The 14,994-nt window shown below is 49.3% G+C and overlaps 1 protein-coding gene across 3 annotated transcripts in view; it reads left to right on the top strand.

Moving 5' to 3' along the window:
- Window positions 1–14,994, top strand: part of LPP (LIM domain containing preferred translocation partner in lipoma) — a 330,469-nt gene that overhangs the window by 12,734 nt on the left and 302,741 nt on the right. For 2 of the 3 annotated variants that reach the window (XM_086754441.1, XM_086754442.1), the window contains exon 2: window positions 8,016–8,121. The gene's annotated coding sequence lies outside the window, so the exon portion shown is untranslated. Of the gene's footprint in view, window positions 1–8,015; window positions 8,122–12,050; window positions 12,138–14,994 lie in introns of those variants that run through there. The other variant, XM_086754443.1, reaches the window with a different exon arrangement.

Genomic DNA, 14,994 nt, shown 5'->3' with positions numbered 1-14,994 from the left:
TTGGACCAAAGTGTAAAAACAGGAAGAGCATGGAGTTATCAAAATTTTAATGAAACCTAGTAGCTGCATTTGGGGAAGGTTGTGTTTTCTCAGTGGGGAGCCACTAAAGGTGACTATGTGCACCCCGTGTGCAGGAGCACGTTTTTATCTTGACTTTTTATGGGCTAAAAAGCTACAACTACAAAAAAAGGTTTTGATTGTGTATGGACTCACTACCAGGAACCCTGAATGCAGCAGCTGGAGTTCCTAGATAGTTTGGTTTCTATCAGTAATGGGTTTTAGATAGACAATTAACTTTGATTCATGCGTTGTTCTGGGCCTGATGACATGGTGGAGGTGTCCTCTGTCCTCCCCGATTGCTTGATCTCTACGTTTGTCACATTTCTGTCATTGCTGGGGCTGGGCCTGCAGCGGGAAGAGAGCAGAGCATCTCCTCCCTTCATCTGGTCCTAAGTGTCCATGCAAGTGTTTGTGCTCTAGCAGTGCGGATTGGAGGGGCTGTCCAACATCACTCCTGGGTTGAGGGCTGGGAGGTGTCCAGTCCAAAGAGGTCAGGCTCCCGGGCATCAAGGGCTGGAGCCCCACGGATGCTCTTTGCTCAGTGTATGCAAAGGCAGAAGCACATCCCCAGTCTTGCTACTTATGCCCACCATAATCTGATGGTGGGGTTTTGGCCTCTGAGCAGCAGCTGGTGTAGGAGGAATCACCATCTGGGCAGCTGGTCACTGGCTGAATGTACCTCCTCTAAAAGCGATGGCACAGGGATAGGCGGAGGTTTGCTGGGACCAGGCTCAGAGGCTGGGGCAGGATTAGCTCCATCCATCGTGGTCCTTAAGGGATGACCCTAACCTGCAACCAGGGGTTGGCGATGGCAGCCATGCCTCCTTGCTGGCCATCCCCTCCTTTGCTTCACTACCCTGGATATGAGAGCAGGTCACGTTCACTTTGCACAGGAAGCGTTCCTGAAGTTGCTGTGCTTGGCTGCGGGGCTTGCAAAGAGCAGCAAAGGGGCTGTGTCTTCTTAATCTGCCTGTTTCATGAGATGGTGTCTGACTGTGCCCTTAGTAACAGATTTTATTAATGCAGCTCGAGTCACCTGTTTTAATTGACTAAGAAGAAAGAGCCTGAAGAGGGTATGAACCCATGACCTTGAGACAAATAGTTTCTTATTGAGTCCCTGAGCCCCTAAGCCGCCCCCTCTTCTGAGAGTAGCATGGTTTAATCAAAGGTCAGAGGTTTTGTCGTCTTTGAGAGCCTCGGAAAAAGAGGGCGACGCGAGCGAGCTCTCTTCGGTCCTCCGTGACTACAGTCATTCTTGGCCTGTCAAGTTGCCATTGAGCTCGCTGTGCTTGTCCTCTGTTCCTGGATGATGGCTCTCTTGACCTTCTCTGGTCTCTGTGAATGCTGATAAAGGCCTGGTGATCAAGTCAGCTGTGCTTCTGGGGCTTGTAACTAGATACACAGTGGCTGTGGGTGAACAGCTCATGCAAGGCTGCTGTGAGCCTCGGTGTGCGACGTGCAGATTTGCAGGCTCGATAGGACCTAGCCTTCACTTACCAGCCCTTCCCACGCAGCATCCCACCCGTGTCTCCTGTGTCTAGGCTGAAGGCCAAGTGTGGTATCTCATGCACTGCTGTGTGGTCAGTCTTGGCAGGTGCTGACTTATGCATGGCCACTGCTGTCTGAGATGTTGTGGTTGCTCAGAGTTTCCCCCTTCATTTTATTCTCTGTGTTCCCTTCTTGGGTAGCGACCAGCCATGTGGCTTCTCTCCTTCCAGACTGCAGTCACAAAGGCTTCTTGTGCCTGACTGATGGCTGGCATGGAGCTGGTCTTACTTGTTTGCATGTTGGATGGTGGCTTCCTTGATGCTGTGCAAAGTCAGTCTTCAAAAATATCAGCTGGCACGTCCTGGAGAGATCTTTGTCTCCAAAAGCTTTTGCAGTTCCTTTCTGTTTTTCCCCATCACCAACTGAAAAAAAAATAAAAACACTTGACTTGATAACATAAATGCTGGCTTCAAGGCTGGTGACAAAATTCCTGCTGACAAGGTTGGTATGGTAGGGTAGGAGTAGGTGAGGATAGGTGTGATGGTGGTGTTACACTGTTAGGTGCTCCTGTGAATCACACCAGCAAGATGGGAGAAGCTCGAGGAGGCCTTTCTTGATCTCAAGTGTTTTGTACCTTTGGTGTGATGTTGCACCCACCCACTGTAGCTAACGTTTCAAAAAAAAGTATGTACACTTCTGAAATACGGTACTCAGGTGCAGCAGGTTGGCGGGTATTGTGGCCAAACTCTTGAAAGAACACAGAGATTTAGTAGCCAAGAAAACTTTGTGCTGAGAAACCATCAGGTACATGAGAAGTATGATCTCTCCCTGGAAGGGATCTCTCCAGTCAGGGTGCTGAGAGATGTGTAGTTGCTAACTTTGCCATTTGCAAACCAAAAGCCTCTTTATTTCCACTGAGAAACAGGAACGCAATCAAAGTAAATGAAGTCATATTGGTCCAGGGGTGCAATTTTAGTTATTTTTGGTGCTATAGGCAGATAATAAAGGAAATATAGTGCAAGTCCAGCATATCTACTTCTCCAGATCAAGATAAAATGGCATGGAGTGGCTAAAGCCTTTTTGTTCTTAATTTTTAAGGAGAGAAAAGGTGTGACAATACTCACACTTACTATGCTGAAAGAAGTTACATGATTTTTGGTTTTTGAATTGCAAGACTTTATCCTTTATTTGAAACCCAGGCTCTGTGGTGCTCTGATACTGCATGAGAACTTGAAAGCAAAATCAATTATCCTTCTTTGATCAAGAAGCTGGGATGCATTCAAGTGAGAAAGTGAAACTGCCCCTCTTGCTTGAGGTCTCTCTGTCCAGGCTTGGTGAAATGCAGGCAGTAAAAGGTGGAGGAAAAGAAAAAAAAAAACAACAACAAAACAACCAAACAAAACCCCAGAAAATCAATGAGACTGGTTTGAAAATCTTCCACTTGCAGTAATCTGAGGGAGTGCAAGCAGTGTGGGGCTGGTAGTCTGTGCTTGAAAATGCTGGGTCCGATCCCGGTGTTGGTTACAGACATGCGAATCCCGGCAGCACTGCTGGCAGCGATGGGGAGCTGCTGAGAGGTCATTCCAGCATGGGACCCACAGGCTTTCTGGCACAGGTGTGCTTCTCGTGCCTTAGCCACCCTTCTTTTCTAGCTGTCCTTGTGCATTTAAAATAACAGGGGTGCGACGTGGCTGGTCCTGCTGACGGGCTGGTCCCCAACCATCGCCCAGTGGCTCCAGCTGAGCAACAGTGGAGTGGCTGCTGGTGGCAGGATGCTGTAGGTACGGCTGTCTGGCAGCTTCTTCGGGCACTGCTTAAATCCATCCCGCCGCAGATCATTATTTCATTTTTTTATAATACAGTAGTCTCTGTCTGGGGAAGCCACATCGCATCCCTTTGGTGCTGCTGTACCCAAAGGAGTGCGCTGGAACCGTGTCTCCTCCTTCTTCCCTCAACCCCCTAGCTCCTTTTTTTTTTTTTTCCTCTCTTGTTTTAATCTAATATTATGAACCCAGGACAGACTTGAAAATTGGGTGTGACAGATGAGTTAAAAATGAGTTCCCTGTCCCCGAAGCCAGGTGTGCCAGTGCTGCGGGACCCCGGGGCTCAATGCTCAGTGCGAGTCAATGCTCCAATGCCAGGCTCTGCGTCCCGCAGCATGCAGGGGCTGCTGGCGAGTTTGCTCTTTGATGGGAGCTAATTTTCCCTGTCGGAGCTGACGGTCTGTGCTGCAACCGGCATCAGCTTTCCTCCAGCGTGAGGGATGGACCAGGAATTGGGAAGCGATAAGTCCTGTTATGGCTAATTTTGACACACGGGTTTGTGGTGGGTTTGGAAGGAGCTCCATGCCGAGTGTGATAAAGTAAGGGTGTGTGCTTCCTTGCAGATTAAAACTCGCCATTTACGTTGTTGCAGCTTTACACCAACACAGAATCCGGCCTCCCGAAAGGCAGCAGCTGGGCGTATTGGCTATTGCTGTTGGTACTGATGACTCTCTGAGCAGGTGCTGCTGCTGGCAGCAGAGCAGAGGAAATGTGTCTCCAGCTTTTGTTGTCTTGTGTGATCTTTTTATTAGATAACTTCAGCAGCGCACTTTCCAATTGAGCAGTTTAATTTTAACAAATTAAACCCGAGAAGCAAACGCAGAAAGCAGTTAGGGCTGGATCCTGCGGGCATTGCTGTCCCGGGACAGCAGCATCAGTCTGTGTCTCCAGGCAGCCGTGTTCCAGTGTAAAGCTGCCCAGGCATATACACTGAATTTTCAGTCAAGATTGGACTCTGAATTGGGGTTTGCGTGTAAGGGATCTGATTTTCGTATGTGTGAGGACATGGAGACCTCAGGCAGCTCCCTCGGTGGTGGCCAGGAGAGGGTTGAGAATCAGTTGAGAATCGGGGCTCCCATGGCGGAGGAGATAATGTGAGATTTCTGAGTTTGGGGGCTTTGGCCAGCAAATATTAAATACATTGGCACAGCGCGGGAAAGACATAAAAATACATATGTCACAGCAGGGCAGGCTTTTAAGTGTTTTTCATTTAAGATGAAAAGGTCAGATTGAATGGGGTTGTCGTCTGGGGACCTGTACGTGCACCTGCCAATCAAACAGGAGGGGACCTGTGTCAGATTGTGCTGATGACTGATTCGCTGGGAGCTCGTCTGCGCTTAAAAATTGATGACTGGAACGGTTAAAACAACAATTTTCCTTGTGGCGGTCAAGCTGAGCCATCTGCTCGATGTAGGAATGGGAATGAAAGATCCCAGTGCGAGGCTGCTTTATCCCAGTTTAACTGTTGTTCACACTTGGGCTTCTACAAGCATAGACATACTGACTTTAAAAAGAAAATAAAAAAACAGAACAACCCCTAAGCTCTGAATATTGGTAAAATTTTCAAGTGTAAAGGAGATTTAAAAGTGAATGCAACTTTTGAGCAGTCAGAAAAACAGATGCTGTTCAGCCAGGCTGTTATGTGAGAAGTGTAATTAGCACTTGCTGAAATTATTTTCACGGGTAAGATTTTCTGTTTAAGGGGCTGGGGAGTCTTGTTACTTCAATTTCGAAGTGACCCCTGTAAAGCTATGCTGGGGATGCCTGTTTTTCTGAAAGTACTGGCTGCACTTTGCTGAAACTTGGACTTCTTGCAGAGCTTTTAAACTGTCCATTTTCAAAAAATCTGAACAATGTAAGAAAACTCAAACCATACTGGAGCATTGATGTTTAAATTCAGGCATCGTAAACTACTGCTTTTAGATTTACGTCTGCAAACTGGAAACCTGACTTTCCATACTCTCTATGTGTATGTTAATTTTTTTTTTTTCTTGACAAATGTTGATTCTTACTGTCGATAATACAACATGGGTGTTATCAGGCAGTGAGTGACTGAACTGTTTCTGATCATCACATCTTTAAGAATTTTAGAATTTGTAGATCTCAGCCGCTCACCTTATTTTCCTTTCAGCTTGGGATGGCTTTTTTAACTTCTTGTTTCTCAGCTTTTTATGAGCAGTACCTTAAATTTAACTAATTGGAAGAAACAAATGAAGAAAAAAATCTTTTGTGAAAGATGTGCTCTTCTGGTGAATTCTAGTTCTGGTAGTTTAAGAGACTCAACTTAGGGCTTTGACTGTGATAGCTGGTTCTTGCTGTTTGGGCATTTGCTTTAAATTACTTTTAAATGATAAATTGCCTGTTGAAATGGTGCATTAAAATAAGTGGTCTGTATTGTGCAAAGCATAAAAATGAAGATGCAGATGTAGGTGTGTACAAACTCTGAAGTCTCGGCCACTGTAGCTGGTGATCTGGAGGCAGAAGAGTCATACTGAGTTTTGCCAGATGGGAGCTTGCCGGTGTAACGTTGTCTCACCAAAGAGACTGTCCTGCTATTATCTCTTGTAGGACTGCGATAGATAGCTGGGATTTCCTATTTCAAGATGAATATCAGAATTAGCTGTGCAAAGATTACTGAGCATCTGTTGCGGTGGCTCTGGACTGGAAGGGACCTGCCTTTCGTAGAGCTAAAAGCCTGCCTGTTGTTACTATTTCTGTTGTAAGAGCACTGAAGCGGGAATGGCTGTGACTGCGAGGGGCAGACTGTTTTTTTGGAAGCGGGGAGGCTGCTGTCCTGTTGCCCCACATCAGCTCCCAAGGCAGCTGTGGCTGCAGGAGAGATGGGATTGGACTAGGGGAGCACGCGTGCCCGAGAACTGCAGACGCGGTTCAACTAGCCGAATCCTATAACTGATCTTGTAAACATTTCTTGAGCTAAACCTGGTGAAAGACAAGCCTGAGCCAAGATCTTTTCAACACAGGTTGGGTCCCAAGAAATATTCTCTTACCTGCAGCTCCCGAGGGTGCTGTTGTGGGTTGAATTGGAACGGTGTTGGAACCAGAGGGGAATGTTGTTGTCTTCTGCCTTTGCAGATAAGACCAAAGGGCATTTTGCCAGGAGCCTGTGGGAAGGCCCTAAGTTGTGTATTACTCTACATCATTTTAAAATGAAAAGTAAACATGCACAACCATAATATTTGCTTGTACTTGTCTCTTTCTTGATGAATGGAGAGAAATTGCTCCTTGGCTGAGTTCACCAGCAATAAAACCCTGCAGTTACTCATCTTCATCCCAAGTTTGCAGCAAGTGGGAGAGACTGTTGTGATCTCCGCTTGAATTTGTCCTCATCACACCTCAGGGGAGCACTGAGGCTCCTGGGGACTTTTATAACTGCCCATCCACGTAGAGAATCAGGGCTGGGTGCCACTGTGAGACTGAGCCGGGATGGTGCCTCCTGAATCAGGGTGGACCTCATTGTACTCATGTGGTGTTGGCACAACAGAGATCTACCGCTACTTGGGAGAGGCAGGATCCTGGTCGCTGTCCCAGCTGCTGTAGCATCAGGCATGCATGGTGTGGGGGACAAAGGGTGCTGGCAGGGGCAGGCAGCTGTCCCACTGGGTGACAGGGAGGAGGGACCTGGACTGTGAGCAACCAGCACTCAAGCTGCGTGTTGGCTGTAGACTTGTCGGCTCACGTGCAGCCTCATGAGAAGCACAGGTACAACAAACGCAAGCCTGATCCGAGCATTTTCATCGTTACAGCAGCGAGTAGCGGTAACTTTCTCTGCTGAGCGGCGATGACAAGGCAAGCCTGTGTTTGTCGTGAGCAGAGAGAGGGCCGTCAGGGTGACCAGGATGTGGCCAGGACGGGATGCCGGCCGTGGGCTGGCGGGGGCAGGAAGGAGTGTGTGATTCAGATGGTGCCTATCTCTGTGGGATGCAGCTGGCGATGTGTCCTGGCATGCCGTGTGCAAGACTGTGGTCGTGTGGCCTGGTTGTCCCCTCTGCTCCACTTTCATCTTCTGTGGAAAGGAAAAACGTCATCGAGTTGGTCACTTCAAGAGAGAAAGGGTTGTGTCTGCTTTGCAGCTGCAGGGAAGAGTGAGGCTCTTCCTGATGGGAATTGGGCAGAGCTCCTTAGAGAAAAGGCTGTGTCGAGGTGGAGGATGGGGTGAACTGGATGGTGGGGTAACTCTGCTCATGGTAGTGGTAAACCCCATGATCTTCAAATCCAGTTATGTGATGCCTCGTAGCTGCCTTGCTGTGCCTCAGGTCACAGAAATGAGTGATAGATTCACCCTCTTCTCTTATTTTATGCCTCATTTTATGTTTCCATTTACCTCCCCCTTCTTAGGGACATCCAGAGCAGTAAGGGAGCTGTGGCTTGAGGAGGTGCAAGTTGTTGGCCAAGCTGTGGCAGCTGACAACCAGTGCCAGTCACTGGCCTGGTTCGAGGTGGTGATGCTTGCTTTCGGGGCGTGCTGAAAGGAGTCTGGGAGTATGGAGGCTTCTGCCTAAGAAAGCTAGGGTGGAAAATGTGGCATTTCCCAGAAGTTGTGTGGGTTAATCTGCAAGCTTTGGAGATGAGCTGTTGGGAGGCCCATCCAGCATGCATCACACGGGTATCTCTCTTTCTTCACAGGGCTGGGAAAGAAACCCGAAGTCGTGACTCCAGCAGAGCTCTGCCTGTCTCCAAAAGCCCTTCTGTGAGTTGATCCCACCAGCAAGGTTGTGCAGTGTGAGAACCGGTACGTAAATAAGTTTCACAGGCAAAAGGGGCAACTTCTCAAAAAGATCTATGGCTTTTCTGACAGTGGCACCTTGTTCATGGCTCTCTGCAAAAAAAATCCACAGTAAGTCCTCCTCTAATGAAGTGTGGAGGGGGAGAGGGATCGCTTGTAAATACGAGACAAACTGGTGGTTCCCTGGTGGTGCATGCACCCAGAGGATTTGGTGGGGAAAGGCTCGGCAGCAAGAAGCTGTGAGTGTTCAGAATTCATCCTGGACTACAACGGTGAGGGTTTAGACGTTCTTTGTCGAGCAGCGTGTTGTGTGACAGCACGCACAGATAGGTGATGGGGGGGAATGACAAATGCATGCGTGAAAAATGCATGTACATACGTATATCTACACATAAGTTGTACAGATTCAGGCACATGGAAGCAAAGATGCACAACGCATATATAGTATATACTATATGGTGGCATATGGGAGCTCGGGGGTGTGTATACCAAATGTCTGTATATACTATATATGGCGATAAAAGAATGCATATGCATTCATGTTCTCTCTTTTTTTTTTCTTTTTTTTTTTTTTTTTTTCTTTCTCTGTCTCTTCTGTCTCTCTGTGGAGCTGTTGCAAAACTACCAGATTCAACCTCCTGGGGAGCCTTTCTGGCCAAGGTTTTACAAGCCAGCACCTGCTTTGCCTGCCTGACTTTTCTATATTTATTCCTCTGCACCCGGTTTTTGCCTTTGCCTGCAAAGTGGAACTGTCACAAACACTTGTGCTAACTTTTGGCTGCACAGGACTTCAGCTTGCAAGTCCCAAGCCTGCTTTTGTGCACGTTGCGGGAGGAGGCATACGTGTGCGTAGTTGTGCATGTGCGCGTATGAGCATCCCTGGTCCTTGCTGTCTGCGTTACGTGGTCTGTGTTCCTGTGATGCTCCAGCAGTCCCTGTGTTCTGTGTGCCACGCAAGTTGTGCTCCCTGCCCCTTCAAGACACTTTTATGAATCAAATATTCTGAGTGGTCCTGCTTAGGTAATGTCATTTAAATGAAATTAGCCATGCCTGACCTGCTGCCCATGGATTGATAATGATCTGTACTGTGGTGCAGGAGGCTTCAGATGGATTTTATTCCCAAGCCCCCAGGCTTTTACTTTCCAGGGTTAGGACTGTGGCAAGCAGAGGGACTTGTGGTGCCATGTAGCAGGGAGCTCCTGGCTGGGCTGTGATTGGACATGGATGTGTCCATCCCTCCAGTTTCTCCCCTTTGTGTTGTTTGGGGTGGAAGGTGATCCAAAACAGAGGCCCTGAATGCCAGCTTATGCTTCAGTACCACTGTTCAAAGTGAACACAGTAGCAAGGGAGAAGGTATAAAGCCATTTCAGGGGAGATCCTAGTGCTGTCCTGGGGAATGTGAAGCTGGGGGAATAGCTGCATTGTGGGTTTCCCATCAGCAAATGCCTCTCAGAGAAGATGCGCGCGCTCATTCCCGGTCTGATCGGTACAGCTTGTGCTTATTGAAAAGCAGCACTGGGCTGTCTGCCAGGAGCTGGGAACTGGCTTGTCCTCATGTGCTCAGGCCCCTGAGCTCCCAGCCCCTCTAACAGCTATATTCATTTCTGGCACGGGTGTCCCTCTAAGGTCACAAAGCTGTTAGTCCCAGATTTCAGCCCCAGGAGCCATAAAATGTACCCCGCCTGACCCCTGTGCAAAGGCAGAGGCAGCGCTCGCAGCCTGCGTTCCCCTGGGTTTCGTTTCCCTGTCCCCACCGCGTGTGCCACTGCAGCCTGCATTCCTCTCCGGTTCGGTAAGCCCTTTGCCTCTCGAGCTGACACAGCTAATATTTCCCCCACTGACAGGGCAGGCAACGTAGTGGCATTTAACTCTTGAGGAGATCCTCGATCTGTTCTTGCCGCGGGAGCCTGGAGCAGGAAGGGCTGGTGCACACCTGGAACAGGGTTTCTGCTATTCCAGGTGCTTCTCGTCCATGCTTTTGTTCCCTTCCTTGACTTACCTTATTCCCTACTTCATCCTGCTGTTTGTCCTTGCAAAAAGCAATACCTAGGGAATTGTTTTCTGCAAGGTGCTGGAAAACTGAGTCAGAGTTGGTAAAACCTGACCCTTCTTGCCCTGGTTTTGGAGCATCTTCTACCACCATGCTCAGAACATCTCTGTTTCTCTCCATGGAGGGTGTTCCTGGTGGCCTGGCTGCTGGCCAGGGCACATGGCTCTGGGGGACATTTTAGAGGGTTTTTAGAAAAACAATTGATCAGCTGCCCATCGAGAGCCGGTCCCAGCCCGCGTTGCGTTGGCATTGCCCTGGAGTACCACTCTGTGCTGCGTGGGCTGCGGGCTCTTTACGGCTGCCTCTGTAACTGCCAGGGTAATGGACGTGTGCTGGCGCTGCCTGGCAAGGTTTATTCTTTGCAGTGGTAGTGACGAATCACAAAGTTAAATCTGCTTCTTATTCTAAAAGGCAGAAAGCTTTGTTTTGCTCTGAAGAAAAGATTTGCATGTTTTCTGTCACCTGTGATACTGGGGGCTAAACCCATGCTGCCACAGGCCGCTGACCTCTGCGTGGTTCCTGGAGGTAATTGTACAGCCCCTGTCACTGCCAGATTTCAGCTCCTCCTGAAGCCCGTGCTTCAGCACCAGTGGAAGCCAGATGCATTATAATGTTGCTTTTTTACAGTTTGTTTTGTCCATACATGGGAAGAGTCAGCTCTGGAATTCCTTTCCTATAAATTCAATAGCATCTTGTGGGTGGTGCTGGGGAATCACTCTGGTCTGGTTGGATGGCCTTGGCAGCCTGTTCCTCCTGAAAACGTCTGGATTTGCACATTCCTGAGAGGCTGCCTGCTCCCGGAGCTGATGGCCGCAGCTACCAGGAGGCTGTCGCCCAGTGCTGGCAGGCGTAGTCACCTCCTGGCTGCCCGCAGGTCGGCCATTGCAGCTGAGGAGTGATGCTCGTGGGAGCCGTGGCGTGGGTGTATTGCTCCTGTGTGCAGGCAGGCTCTGCAGGGACAGTTGTGCCCTATAAGAGTAACTGTTCTGCTTCCTAAATTTGCTGTATGGGCTTGAGCATTGACCCTCGAGCCCCTCTCCCAGGGATGGGGAGGCTGGGTGCTTCGCTGTTCCCACTGCCCGTGGGATGCCCCCTTGTATGTCCCAGCAGAGATCAAGGGGTGCTGCCATCCTGGGGCTCCTTGTCCCTGCAGGGAGATCTTCCCTTGTCCAAGCAGCTAGTTCCTTTCCACAGAGCTGTGGTTTTTCCTTTTTTGAGGAAAAATCAAATACATGCTTTTTGCAAGTCACCAGTTAGATGAGCCGGCCGGGGAATCTTTCCCTGCCCTGAGTGAGCAGCCTGTGAGGGACCGGTCCATCAGGACCTCTCTGGTGGGACCGATGCCTGAGCCTTGCCTTTTAACTTCAAAACAGTCTGAATTTGCCTATTTGCCTTCAAAGAGCACTCCAAAAAAATGGTTTGGGGAGGTTTTCTGCTAACGAGTGGAGAGACAAGAGGGGGTTGCTGTATGGGATAAGGGGTGATGGCTCCTGGAGCTGCCCTGTTGCATCTCCCCGTGCATCCCTGGGAGGGGACAGAGATGCAGTGTCACTCATCGAGCCGAAGCACAGGTCAAGACGGTGATGTGTGGCCCCACATCCAGGCTGCAGACGGGTCAGTGACAGCAATGTGCTCAGCTCGGGCTTCAGAGGGGCAAGTCATCCCTGTGCCAAAGCCAGGGAGAGAAGAGTATTTTTTTTTTTTTTTTTTGACATCCTTTGGAGTTTTGATCTCCATATTTGGAAATGTTTACCCATTGCTCTGATCTATTGCAAGGGAGGGGAGGTGACTCAGGGTCTGGTGGAAGCAGGATTTGAATTCCTATAGTAAGTTTTTTTTTATTCTCCCCCCCTTTCTTGTTTTGGAAGCTTGTTGTGGTCAGTTTTCAGTTCTCTCTTGCTCCTGGACCTTGTTCCAAATTTGATCTGCTTGAGAGAGAAGCGTGTTAGCGAAGGAGCTTGCCTGGATGCTGGTAAGTGCATCACTGCTGCTTAAGCAAGCAACTTGGGCTTTTTTTTTTTTTTTTTTGTTTGGTTTTGTTTAGTCAGATGGATTGCATCAAAGCGTGTGTGTTGCTGGTGGAGGCAGGCATGCGGATCGCCAGTCAATGGCAAGGGACCCAGTGAAACTTCTGTAGCAGGGTAGCGTTGGCTTAGTGGATTGGTCTCAAAGGCAAAATGTTTCTTCAGGCCTAGGTAGGAAGATAATTTAAGCCAGCTCCCATTCAGTGACACTCAGTTTCTGTGGCTAATGCAGCAAGGCAGCCAAGCACGATGGAGTTAAATGAGTATGTATGCATGTGGTCAGCAAGTAAAATATAGCTTCAGTATGGTTTCTCCTCTCCTAAGCAGGAGCGTGTGTTAAAAAGGCTGCGTAACTTATGGGTATATTTCTCTCAAATGTTAATATTTAACTCTGCTTTGTTAGGGAGTTTAGCTGCTGTAACTGGATGAAGGTTCAGTGTCTGGTTTTTCCTGTTATTCTTTATTTTTCCTTACTGTGAAGTTTTTAATCTGTCTGATACTGCAGCTGGCTGCTTCTCTTTTTTTTTTTTTTTCGTTTTTGCCTCTCTTTCCTTTCCCTTTCCTGAAAGGAAACTACAGTTCATCCAGACAGCCGGGGCGTGGGGGGAACCTGGAAGATGCGCTGCTTCCTGTTTTATTCATGGCAGCTAAAACCATGCCGGGGAATCTGGGCTGGAGATCCACCATCCCGCATTCCTCTTGTCATCTGAAGCGTGTAACACACATAGAGTGCTTTTAACGCTGCTCGGGGGCTGCGTAGCAGCCAGCCCCTGCCTCCGACAGAAAGCTCTGCACTTCGTCCTTTGCCTTGGGGTGGGGTGTTGGTGAAAAACCAGTTCCTACTGGTGGTTGGTGATGCTTGTATCTTCTCGGCTGACTGGTGTTTTCAGGCTGATTCAAACTTGTTGTTATCATACTCTCCCTGTTTTAAATTTAAGACCTTTGTTAGAAAGTTAAATCTCCTGTTGGTTTTCTTTTGCCCTTTTAAATAGAGATTAATACTCTGTGAGGTTTGGTTTTTCCAGAGGTGTGGATTTGCTGCATGTCCTTGAGGTGCAAAACTGGCTCGATTGTTCTGGGCAGGGAAAGATACTCGGCTTAGCTTGCACGAGGATGGGATGTGAGCTGAAAATCACTAAGCCCCAAAAAGGGGATGAAGAAACTGCTGAAGCCGATTCCTGCAGGTGGGATGTCCTGGGAGTTTGCAGGCTTTAGCTGCACTTTAATCCTTGTTGTTTCAACAAGCTACTTGTGTTACTGCAGCTTTCAGGGTCAGGGCCCTGCTCGGCTGGGCTTGGTACCAGTGCAAAGGAAAGAATTGCTCCCCTAGAGAGTTTACGAACAGCGTAGGTGATGGGTTGGAAAGCAGGGTGCCGGGGAGGTGTATGGAGCTGTTGCAGCACCTGAAGCCTCAGCCCAGCAACTCGCCAAGGGGCCACCCATCCTCTGTCATGTGCAGTGGTGCTAAGCTGTGGAAGGCATTGAGCTGGTGGTCTGTGTCACTCCTTGCGTGCTGCGCTTTGCCTCTGCGTGTGCACACGTGACCCCCTGCAACCGGTGATGCCTCCTCCCTGTGCAGCGCTTCCCCCGCTCGGTTGCGGCCTGGACCAGTCCCTGCTTCTGGTGGCACGTGGATGTGGCGCATCCAGGCTTCGCCAGCTGCTTGTGGCTGAGCACGACAGGACTGGAAATGATGATGTTCTGTTCCCCTCGCAGTTTCCCCTCTTTCCTGCTCACCAGGACAGACTGCTTGTTGGAAGACAAGGACGAGCAGTGCCTGGGTGCCTTAACCCAAGACTCCAGGCAGTGCCAGTCTGGCGTGCCCAGGGAAGAAAGTTGGGGCTGTTAATCTTCATGTGCCTATGCAACATCTCACCACCACGAGGATGTGACTTGAGAGCTGGATGGACTGTGACGATGAGCTGCCCACATGCCACCCATGTCCCCCCAGACGAGTGCTGAGCAGGGCTGGAGGAGCTCTGGAGGATGGCCATGGCCAGGACTGCAGGCTGCCAGGGCTCTCCATCTGGTATTTCTCCAGGGCCTGGGCAGATCCAGTGATCGCTAATGTTAACCAGGATCCACAGTGGGTTTTCTTCTGCTTCAGGAATAGAGCCATTAAGGGCTGACCTGTAAATTAATACGGCTGTCTAAAGATTTTTTCCTCCTGCAGCCTGGCACTTTGTAAACACTTGAGTCTGAGAAGCTTTCCAGGGCACTGGACCTCGAGCGTGCTCAGAGAGCTCCATGCCTGCCTTTAAGCTTCTCTCAATCACTTCTAATGATGTGTTAAACGCAGAGGATTTGCTTTAGCTCCCATGCAAGGAGGGTTGGTTTGCAGCCCGTCCTTCATCCTGGCTGAAGGGATGCTGAAGTTGCACTGATTGATCCAGGGCTGGTGCTGCAGGGGATGTGGTGAAGTGGTGACACTGTCACTGTGTGACTTGAGTGCACCAAGGGCTGGGAGTATGTGCCCCACAGCAGCTAAGGGACGCTGGCCCAGATAGCATGGGTTGGCACATGGGTGTGGAAGGGATGAAGGCGAGACAAGGTTATGATGGCTCTACACATCTGATCCTTTGCATTTCTGTAGGCAAAGGTTTCAGAGCCCTTAAAGACTAAATCATGCCCGCAGGCTGAGGAAAGCTGTCTTCTCCTGGTGTGCGGGTATAGAAGCTGAGGCACCGTACGGCAAATTTGGGAACAGTGCAAATCTCCGGATTCCACGTGACTGTTTCATGCTCAGTGCCCACAGACAGGCGGGCACTTCCCAACCTCGTGCTGAGTGGTGCTGTGAAACCCAGC

This window comes from Chlamydotis macqueenii, chromosome 9 (genome assembly GCF_036417535.1).
Source record: "Chlamydotis macqueenii isolate bChlMac1 chromosome 9, bChlMac1.mat, whole genome shotgun sequence".
In the NCBI taxonomy this organism is placed as follows: Eukaryota; Metazoa; Chordata; class Aves; order Otidiformes; family Otididae; genus Chlamydotis; species Chlamydotis macqueenii.
This window is presented reverse-complemented; position numbering and strand designations above follow the sequence as displayed.